The sequence below is a fragment of the Lytechinus variegatus genome, chromosome 1, assembly GCF_018143015.1.
Source record: "Lytechinus variegatus isolate NC3 chromosome 1, Lvar_3.0, whole genome shotgun sequence".
NCBI classification, from domain to species: domain Eukaryota; kingdom Metazoa; phylum Echinodermata; class Echinoidea; order Temnopleuroida; family Toxopneustidae; genus Lytechinus; species Lytechinus variegatus.
Window position 1 is genome coordinate 52,689,116 of NC_054740.1, and position 10,186 is coordinate 52,699,301.

Below are 10,186 nucleotides of genomic sequence, written 5' to 3' on the forward strand. Positions count from 1 at the left end.
GATCACCTGATCGCTCTATAAATCACGTGATATGCCAGAGAGTGATCGGTGGGGGAAGGGGAGTGGCCAAGCATCGAGGGATCTCTCTCTCTCAGTGGCGTAGCTAGGATTTTTTTCCCGGGGGGGCACTGGGGGGTCCTTGCTTTTTCAGGGGGGCTCCGGGAATTTTTCCGGTGTGTGTGTGTGTGTGTGTGTCCACAAGGGCGGATCCGACTTTCGCCAATAGGGGACGGGGCCCAAAATTATCTTCACCTATATCAGTCACTTCTTACTTTTATTCTTATAAAACAACATACACATAAAATAGACTCATAAGCCTTATAAAAAGTGCGAGCGCGAAGCGCGAGCGATTTTTTTTTATTTTACTTTAATGTATTTTTTTCTGAAAATTTAATTTTCTGGGCAGTGTTATGTGTGATCCTGAACAAGATTCGTATGTACCCCCAAGCGCGAACAGAATTTTGTATCAACTGTTCTAGCATTATCAAAAAGGGACCTGTTAAGGACTGTTTACAGTTACCCACGAAGACGGTATAGAATAATGCGAGCGCGAAGCGCGAGCAAATTTTTATTTTACATTCCGACCTAAAAAATGGTCATTCTAAGCACTTTTTGTATTAATTAATGGGATAGGAATGTAACTAAACAATTGATGCGAGCGCGAAGCACGAGAGGAAGAAAAATTGAGATTTTAGACCTAAAAGCGGGACACTCTATTCATATTTTAGAAGTCATAAATAGGATATAGTCAATTGGATATCATTAATAATGCGATCATGAAGCGTGAGCAGACAATTATTGATATTCTGATGTGAAACTAAAAAATTTAAGTACATTTTAAATAAAGAACATGCAGGCTATTGCGCATGTTTTATATTTAGACCTAAAATCTGGGCATTCTGAATACATTTGTTTAATGGAACATTATGGAATACACTTAGACAATATGAACTTGGCAAATCAAACAATGTGACCACGCAGCGTGAGCTTAAAATGCTGATATGTAGACCATAAAACGGACATTTTACAGAGCACTTAAATTTGTAAATGAAAAAAAAATAATGAAAGCTCGATGTCTAGCTGAGCTAAAATATGTTTTGCATATTGACTTCAAAACTTGCTCCACATCAGCCTATTGAGCAAGATATGAATCCCATCGAACAGGCAATTATGGCGCGAAGCGCCAGCAAAAAAATTTATATAGTAAAACATGAAAAGATTTTTTTTTAATTGCAAGTCTTCCCCTCACATTATTTCATTCACTCGTCTTCCTCCACTCATTTTCCTCTTCTCTTTTCTTCTTCTTTTCCTTTTTTCTTTCTTCTTTCTCCCTCTTTTCTTTTCTTTTTTTTTTGCTCTGCCAATTTTTTCTGGGGGGCACCTGGGGGGGGGGGGCACACCAAATCTCAGGGGGGGGCACGTGCCCCCCAGGCCCCCCGTAGCTACGCCACTGCTCTCTCTCGAGGAAACTTGGAAAACTTTTCGAAAAGGGATAGGCCCTATCTCTCCGATTGTTTTTTTCTTTAATTGTCTACCATTACGAGATGAAAGTGCTGGGGATCAGTGATGAAGAATGTGTTTCCTTATTTTGAGGAGGAGAGGGGGTTGCTAATTTTTGCAACTTTCACTCAAAACGCGATGAGTTCTTTTGGCTTTATGTTTTTTTTCATCCCAAGGACTTTCAGTGCCTTATGACCCTGCTTACGATAGCCGAGATCACTTGGGAGGACCCATCTGCCCTTTTTAGTGCTTTCAAAATAGATACATGGCCCGGTAACTCACGATGGTCATCGACTTGGACCCTAAGTTTCCTAATTTTCTAACTTCAACTCCAATAGCCCAGCACTGATGTATTTTGACAATGAATATAAATATAAAAGTAAAGATGATAGTATAATTAATTGATCATGATAATAATAATAATTAATAATAGTAATAATAACCCACAATCAAAGCAGAGGGCAGGGGGCGACCGCCCCCTATGAATTTTCAAGAAGTGAATACAAATACAAAAAAATAGGAGAGAATTAAGCAAAAATAATGACGAAAACAACGAAAGGGGAGGAGAGAAGAAAGAAGAGTATCAAAAAGAGACTTTTTGGTCGTGTGTTGTTAGTAATATGACCTAATATTCATTTGAGAAAAAATGATATCACCATTAAGTCACTTCGCCCCACCCTATCAAGTAACCTGGCGCCGCCCCTGATCCATTAAAGGACAAGTCCACCCCCAAAAAAACTTGATTTGAATAAAAAGAGAAAAATCCAACAAGCATAACACTGAAAATTTCATCAAAATCGGATGTAAAATAAGAAAGTTATGACATTTTAAAGTTTCGCTTCATTTCACAAAGCAGTAATATGCACATCTCGGTCAGTATGCAAATGAGGGAACTGATGACATCAACTACTCACTATTTCTTTTGTATTTTATTATATGAAACAGGCGCGTACGCAGGATTTTTGAAAGGGGGGGGGGTTTCGAGCTGATTTTTTTTTTTAAATCTCCCGCCCAGTCTCTAAAAAGTGATGAGCGGGGGGGGGGGGGGGGAGGTGATGATTTTTTTTTCTTTTTTTTCAGCGCTGCAAATAAGACAATAACATTTAAGTGGGGATGTAACAGTGCGGTCATGACCCGCGAGCGAGCAGAAATGTTCTCGTTTTTGCGTTGAAAACATAACCTTTTTGTCAATAGTTTGTTGGTATCATAGTCGATGCTACATGTCCTTCGGATCGTAGCACTCATGATATGGCCAACCGCGTAGCCAGGATTTCATTTTGGAGGGGGCGGTAAATGCACGGGGGTGGGTGCAGGGAGGGGGAGTTTCCCCCTCCCGCGCGAAGCGCGAAGCTTTTAGTGTTTCATAAATTAAAATGAAAAGGAGCCGTTTCTCTTGTCTCTAGTACCTCCAATTCGGTTGAGTATATTGCGATTTTGAACCTTGTTTTCAAAAGTGATTGTAAACGCACAAAAGAGGTATACAATGGAGGAAATTAAAATGATAATAACTCCGCGCAAAGCGCGGAAGCTAAAGTGATTTATCAATTTTTCTTGCCATAAAAAGGGTCCCGAGAAAAGGGTATTCTCAAAGATATATTGAAACTTTCTTTGGAAAGATCAGATTTGATTACAAACAATTTAGCATCAGTGCATATTTTAACTCGCAAAACAGAGGAGAAGATTGGTAGAGGAAGATATTCCTCCCCGCGATGAGCAATGAAACTCTGAAATTTCAAAGGGCGGACGTTTCATCAAATATAGATATCTCTAATACCCAATCGTCTCTAATTCAATTGATTTTCTAAGATTATTGAACTTCATTACAAGGAAAATAGTGCGCATAAAGTTGAAACTTTATTGAAATTATCTATTTATATAATAAAGGATGATTAATTTTTTTGACTTATCCTGAAGCGCTTCATTTTGAATATAAAGAAACTTAAGTGTCATTCAAAATTTCAAACTGAGGGCGCAAAACAGGACAGGAGATGAATGTATACAGGGAAATGACATGAAGTTTAATACAATTTGATAAAAAAAATATTGTCCTTTTTTTATTTTATACGACACGAATTCCATACCTTCCTCTTTTTAAATTAGGAACCTGTTTGCCTCCAAATTATGGTTGTTTATAGTAATGAGCTGAAAAGCGGGAGAAGCTGACTTTATGGAGGTGACGGCAGAAACTGATATAAAGATTTTACCCGCTCGGAGCCGACCAGACCAGAAGTTGCGCGATCAATTGAAAAAAAAAGATAACTTCATACATTTACTTCGGCCTAACCTTACTCAAATTCATGCCCTAATGTATACAATTTTAACTTTAACTGGCAAGAAGCACATAGCTGAGGTGGAAAAACAGGGTTAGAGAAAAGGTGGGGGAACAATGGAGAACTTCAATAGTGTCATTTAACCGCGCGCAGCGCGGAAGCAAAATTCATATATGAATTTAAAGCAAGAAGAGTGAAGGAGTTTCTCTTTTGAGAAAAAAATAAAGAATAAATAGAAAAAACACAAAGCTATACCTTTCTTCCCTTTCCTTCCTTCCCTTTTCCTTTTCTCCTCTCCTTTTTTCCCTTCTTTTTTTTTTCTTTTTGGGGACGTTTTGGGGGAGGGTGACAGCCCCCCCCCCCCACGGCTACGCGCCTGGATATGGCCTTGATCAGAACACTAGAAACTTGAGAAATGTCATGAATAATTACGAGCGAGCGGAGCAAGCGAGCCAAAATGTTTGCGTTTTTCCGTCAAAACATACAATTCTTCTCAATAGCTTGTTGGTAATGATTACATATTAGTTGATGATACATGTCCTTCTGCTCGTAAGTCTCATGATATGGCCTTGATCAGGAGACTAGAAACTTAAGAAATTTCATAAATGATTACGAGCGAGCCGAAATTTTCGCGTTTTCCCGTCAAAACATACATTTCTTGTCAATAGTTTGTTAGTAAATCAAGTATTAGTCGATGCTACATGTCCTTCTATTCGTAACACTCATAATACGGCCTTGAACAGGAGACTAGATACTTATGGAATTTCATAAATTATTACGAGCGAGTGGAGCGAGCTAACCGACATTTTGGTTTTCATATTGGTAAAACATATTTTGTAAGAAAACGTATGTCTTTGTCTTGGTTCACTTGTATTCATAAGTATACATCATGATAATCATGTATGGCCTTGTTAATGGCGATACCGTGATCATGTCGGCGACATGCGGAAATAAAAGATATAATAAAATGGAGCGAGCGAAGCGAGCGGAAATTTTTTCTGTGTTTTTCGTCGGAAACATGAGATTCTGTTCATTATTGCTGTTATATACATTATTGGGTAGGGGAACTGTCCGTAACCAGACCAAGGAGTTATCAGGCGCTTGCCCGATAACTCCTTGATCAGACCGACCTCTAGGGAGACAAGCAAAAAAAAAAAAAAAAAAAAAAAAAAAAAAAGGGAAACGAAAGGGGGGGGGGGGGTTTGAACCCCCGAACCCCCCCCCTTGCGTACGCGCCTGATATGAAACATGAAATATTTTGATTTTCTCGTCATTGCCATGTGAAATGAAATTTCATCCCTCCCTGAACACGTGGAATACATTATTTTAACATTTTGTGTTTCAGGCAAGGAGGTCCTAATCATCAAATTCGTAAAAATTAAAATATTGTATAATTCAAACAATAAAAAATAAAAGAAATAGTGAGTGAGTGACATCATCGACTCTCTCATTTGGATGTAACTGGCTCGTTCAAGTAACTATTTTGTTATAAATAAGCGAAACTTTGAAATGTCATAACTTTCTTATTTTACATCCGAATCTGATGAAATTTTCAGCATTGTGCTTGTCTGATTTTTCTCTATTGATTCAAATCAAGTTTTTCTGAGGTGGACTTGACCTTTAAGGATCATGTCTTGGAAGAGCGTTTAAATTCTGACATTTACCCCGGCAGTTACCACGACCCGCCCCGCCCATTCAGCACTTCACCCTCCCCTCTCAAGTCTCTCTCCATCTCTCTTCATCACTATCTGCATATGCATCCCCCCTTACACACACACACACACACACACACCCTCACACAGACACATCCTCACTGACGTTCATCATCATTATCATTACATTTACGCTGTGCGGACTGACTTGGGTGGGGTGTGTGTCTGTCAATTCCCTCTTTCTCTCCCTCTCTCTCTTCCTCATCTCTCTCTCCATCACTATCTCCCACTTTCTAATACCATACCCACTGATCCGTTTAGGCGTGCACCTCCAAACATGAACTTCGATCTTCATTATTAGCCATCCGCTGTCCCTCGCTCCGCCAGCGGAGAAAGTGACAGGCTCAACTTATACTGACCTCATTATCAGGGCACCCCAGGTAAAATCACGTATTTGGGAACGATCATCCTTTTGTCATTCAAAAAATCTCAAATCAGGGAGAAATTGTCCGGTCTACACTTGAGCTCATCAATGCTCATTCTCTGAAAATCATCAAAAGTCACAATTCCTTCCAAATAACTATCTTGGAAACGTCTAATAGTAGTTCGTGAAACCAGGGCAGGTAGTAGCAAGCGATCACCGCCCAACCGAACCATTCACAGCTGGGATTCTCAATTTTGTGTCTCTTTTTTTCCCGCGGTCTGTCATCTGATTCATAGCAATAACAGACAGGACGGACAGGATGTCTGCGGAAAAGTAAGTATAAATCAGTGTATTCAGTTTTATTTAAATACGCCTGTACTTTGTCATCTAACTGTAAGCGGATTGGAGTTTTTTATTGCGAGATGAACCATAGCCTATTTTTTTTTTCATAAAATTAATGTCTGCATTTGAGATTTCATGACACTATACTTTGAGTAAATACAGATCGGCTGTGAGTTGTGACCAAAACTACATTCGATTCAAATTTGAAAGATTTGAATTAAAATCTTGATCAGTCAATCAATCTTAATCCATAATTTAGATTGGTCGATGACTCTACCGCCGATGTGGATTTATTTCAAATCCCCGCAAATTTAGAGTGGACATTAGTGACAGCAGTTCTCGTCGTGATGATTTATTGTATTGTGTCTAATGTGATCACCTGCTTTCGGAATTATACCAAAATTATCTGTCCACTTTGCGCATGTCATATTACATAAGGTATAATCTCTTAATTTTCTATTTATTATGCTTTGATCAGAGTAAGTTAAATAAAATACTAAAATACTTGACCGTCTGATTTGTAGACGTACAGATTTCTATATTTATCTTGTCCGTCGCAATATTTCGTATCAAAGCCTGCAGCTCTTATCCAAGAATTTCTTTAAAGGGCACGTCAGAAAGCAAAAAAGGTATTTAGGGTCATGTGTGGGGTCAATGTATTTTTTTTCCGGATCTGTTGTTTTTTTCTACTTCTGCTGATGCTTAATTGAAATGATGACGTTGTTACTGCTATCGCAACCTGGATACTGACTGACCGAGTGGGGAGGGTGCAGCACCCCCCCCCCCAAAAAAAAAAATCATGAATTAATAAAAGAAATAAGTGAATACATAACTGAATTTGAATTGATTGGTTTGTTTGAATTCTAAATCCATTTTCAATATACAAATACAGAAATATCGATGAAATTAATGAATTATTTGTTTATATGCTTACTTACTTACTGTAAAAAAATAACGATAATAACACTTAGCGTTTAATTGAATTCCACATATTCTTAATCATCAATATCATTTACATTACCCGCTTAATAAAACTAATAATTCCCATTATCCGTGTAGCCAAGGTAGGTTAGGCCTATATAATTATAGATCCCTAAAAGGTGTTTTATGAATTATGTAATTATTTGAATTATTTTCTCATTCTTAAAAAAATGCTTGATAATAAAGCAAACGTAAATATCTTTTTCTTACCTTGAGGCAATACCTTAACTGATTATACTTTAAAATACAATAAAACCAAAATTGTACAGAAATGAAACCACTCCTATCGCATCCCCCCTTCTATCTCTCCCTCTCTCTTTCTCTCCTCTGTCACGTCGACCCCCCCCCCCCCTCTTTGAATCCACGCTGTCGGTCATTAACTTCTATTTTGAATCCCAATTTGACGGCAATAAAAACACAAATCGAAATTCAATTACGTTCCCTTATCTGGTTAAATGAGATCACTATTAAGAAAAGAAAACTGAGTAGTCCACTCGGCAAAGAGAATGAAAACGATTTCGATATGTTCTAGTAATTTAGGCGTTTACTCTTTCCATTCAACGGCGGAATCGCGTTATATCAGTCAACCGTTCCATTATGTTTTCTTGCCCCATTGTCGATTGTAGAATGGCGCCGACGAAATTTCCTGGCGATTTTGTAATAATGGAGAAAGAAGAATAAAATGGATCATTTACAATCTTATTTGTGTTCAGGTTTGGTTTGTCAGAATGCCGGCGTTATAAAATTCCTTTCTTGAAATATTAAGGAATCAGCCTTTAAATACAAATATAATTCCATTTCCCAGGTGACATAGATCTAGATGGGTAACTTTCAGATGCTGTTTGCTTGAGATATATATATATATATATATTTGATTAGGAATTAGGTACCGACTTGTAACAAGATTGACGTGTATCTTTCTTCGTTCTACTTTTTCTCCGTTGTATAGAAAATGTAACCGGCATTGGCCATGCTGGAGCTACTTAACCCGTGCAAAAAAAAGTCTTGGAAATGTAATGGCGCGATAGCGCAATGCTGTTTATGTATCTTTTTTCACATTGGACGGCCTGGCTCAAAATTCAGGGGCGGATCTGAAATTTACTGGGGGGGGGGGTCTTTAATACCAATAATTGACTAACAATAGATAATCAACACCAACAAAAAAGTATAAATGCATATTACCATACTTTTTCGTACCATTTTTTTTTTTTTTGGGGGGGGTCAAGCTAACGAAAAAGTCCTAAAAGGGTAATGCGCGCCCCTGCCCGTCCTCGAATCCGCACCTAGATATTGGCGTCTATAAATGGTAATGGTCCAGTAGGCATCATGCATTGCCCTCGAGGAGAAGCACTGCGGCATATGCTGAGGATGATATGACTGGTGTTTAAAAAGAACATATTGCTCTCTAACAGACAGTCACAACACTTGATAATATCTGAATATCTAACGAATTGGTTGCCTATCCATGACGTAAGGCACTAATGTCGGGATTGTGGATGCAGATACATGTGTGTGCAGGAGGGGGGGGGTGGAGGAGGGGGAATTCAAAGGCATGTGGACTTCCTTGACTTCGGTGGACACCAGAAATCCCAAAATATTTTTTCAAGTCTAACGTAGAATTTACCAACATTCTTGCCACTTGAAACAAAATTGGCTTATTATCTACGCTATTAATCATGATATGTTGAAAAACCAGCAATGTTAATTCCAGCAAAAGCAGTGCAGTATGTTGTCTACATGGTCTAGTAATGGTTTAAAGTTATGGTGTAGGGGATAAAGAAACAATAAAACTTAAAGGAAATAATATGATATTGATGAAAATCATGATAATTATTTTAAAAAAACTTTCTATCTCTTATCAACCTTGAGGAAAGAATGGTAAAGTGATGTCAAGAGAAGGGCGCATAAGAGATGTAATGTCATCATCTGGTTAGTGTCGCCTTCTTATCATCACGTGCAACCAGCCATGTCAGTATGCTAAGCTCCAAACCTTTAAAAAGCTTTGGGCGTGGCTTGCGAGATCAAGGTGATGCAGGGCAATGATGGTGATTATGACGATGATGTTGATGATGATGATGGTGATGATGATGGTTGCGGAGTTGGTGGTGGTGGTGTGGTAGTGGTGTTGGTGGTTTATTTCCAATTCGTCTTGTGCCATTTCGTCCAATTGCCAACTCGTCCACTATCATTTGGTCCACCATCAGTTCGTCCACTATGCACGTGGTCTAATTGCCATTGCGTCCTCTCACCATTACGTCTCATAACCAGTTGGTCCAATAGCCATTTAGTCCATATACCATTTGGTCTAATTGGACAAAGTGTTAATTGTGCAAAATGAAATGTATATTAGACCAACTGGTTATGAGTCGAAATGGTCATAGACGAAAATTATGGTGATTAGACGAAGTGATGATTGGACCTAATGGTTGTTAGACGAAAAGTTGATGGACGGAATGACATTAGACTAAATGAAAGTAGACCATGTGGTGAGTGGACGAGTTGGCAGTAGACGAATTGGCAATTTACCGTGGTGGTATGGTGGTGGTGGCGGTATGGTGGTGGTGGTGATGGTGGTGGTAGTATGATGGTGGTACTGGTGGTTGTGGTATGATGGTGGTGGTGGCGGTGGTTGTGATTGTGATCCAGGATTGTGATGGTAGAGTGATGATGATGATGATAGTGATGAAGATGATGATGGTTGGGACAGTGGTCAGTGAGCAAAGTAATGATGATACTGATGATGATGATGATGACGACGGCGATGACGACACCTACCTCACATCGTAAAGAATATAATATACTGTAATCATTTTTAATGACAGGAAAGACGGATACGAACTCGCTGAACGAGGAGAGGAAAATGATGGGGGAAAGCAAGAGAGTAGTCCCAAAGAATCTGCGGCGGAACAGGAGCCGAAAGTGATAACCAAAGGAGGGGGTGGAATGTCCCCCAAACAGGCGAAGCGTGCCAAGTACGGTGTCCTACTCGTTCTCGGTTTGATCCTCCTTATCGTTCT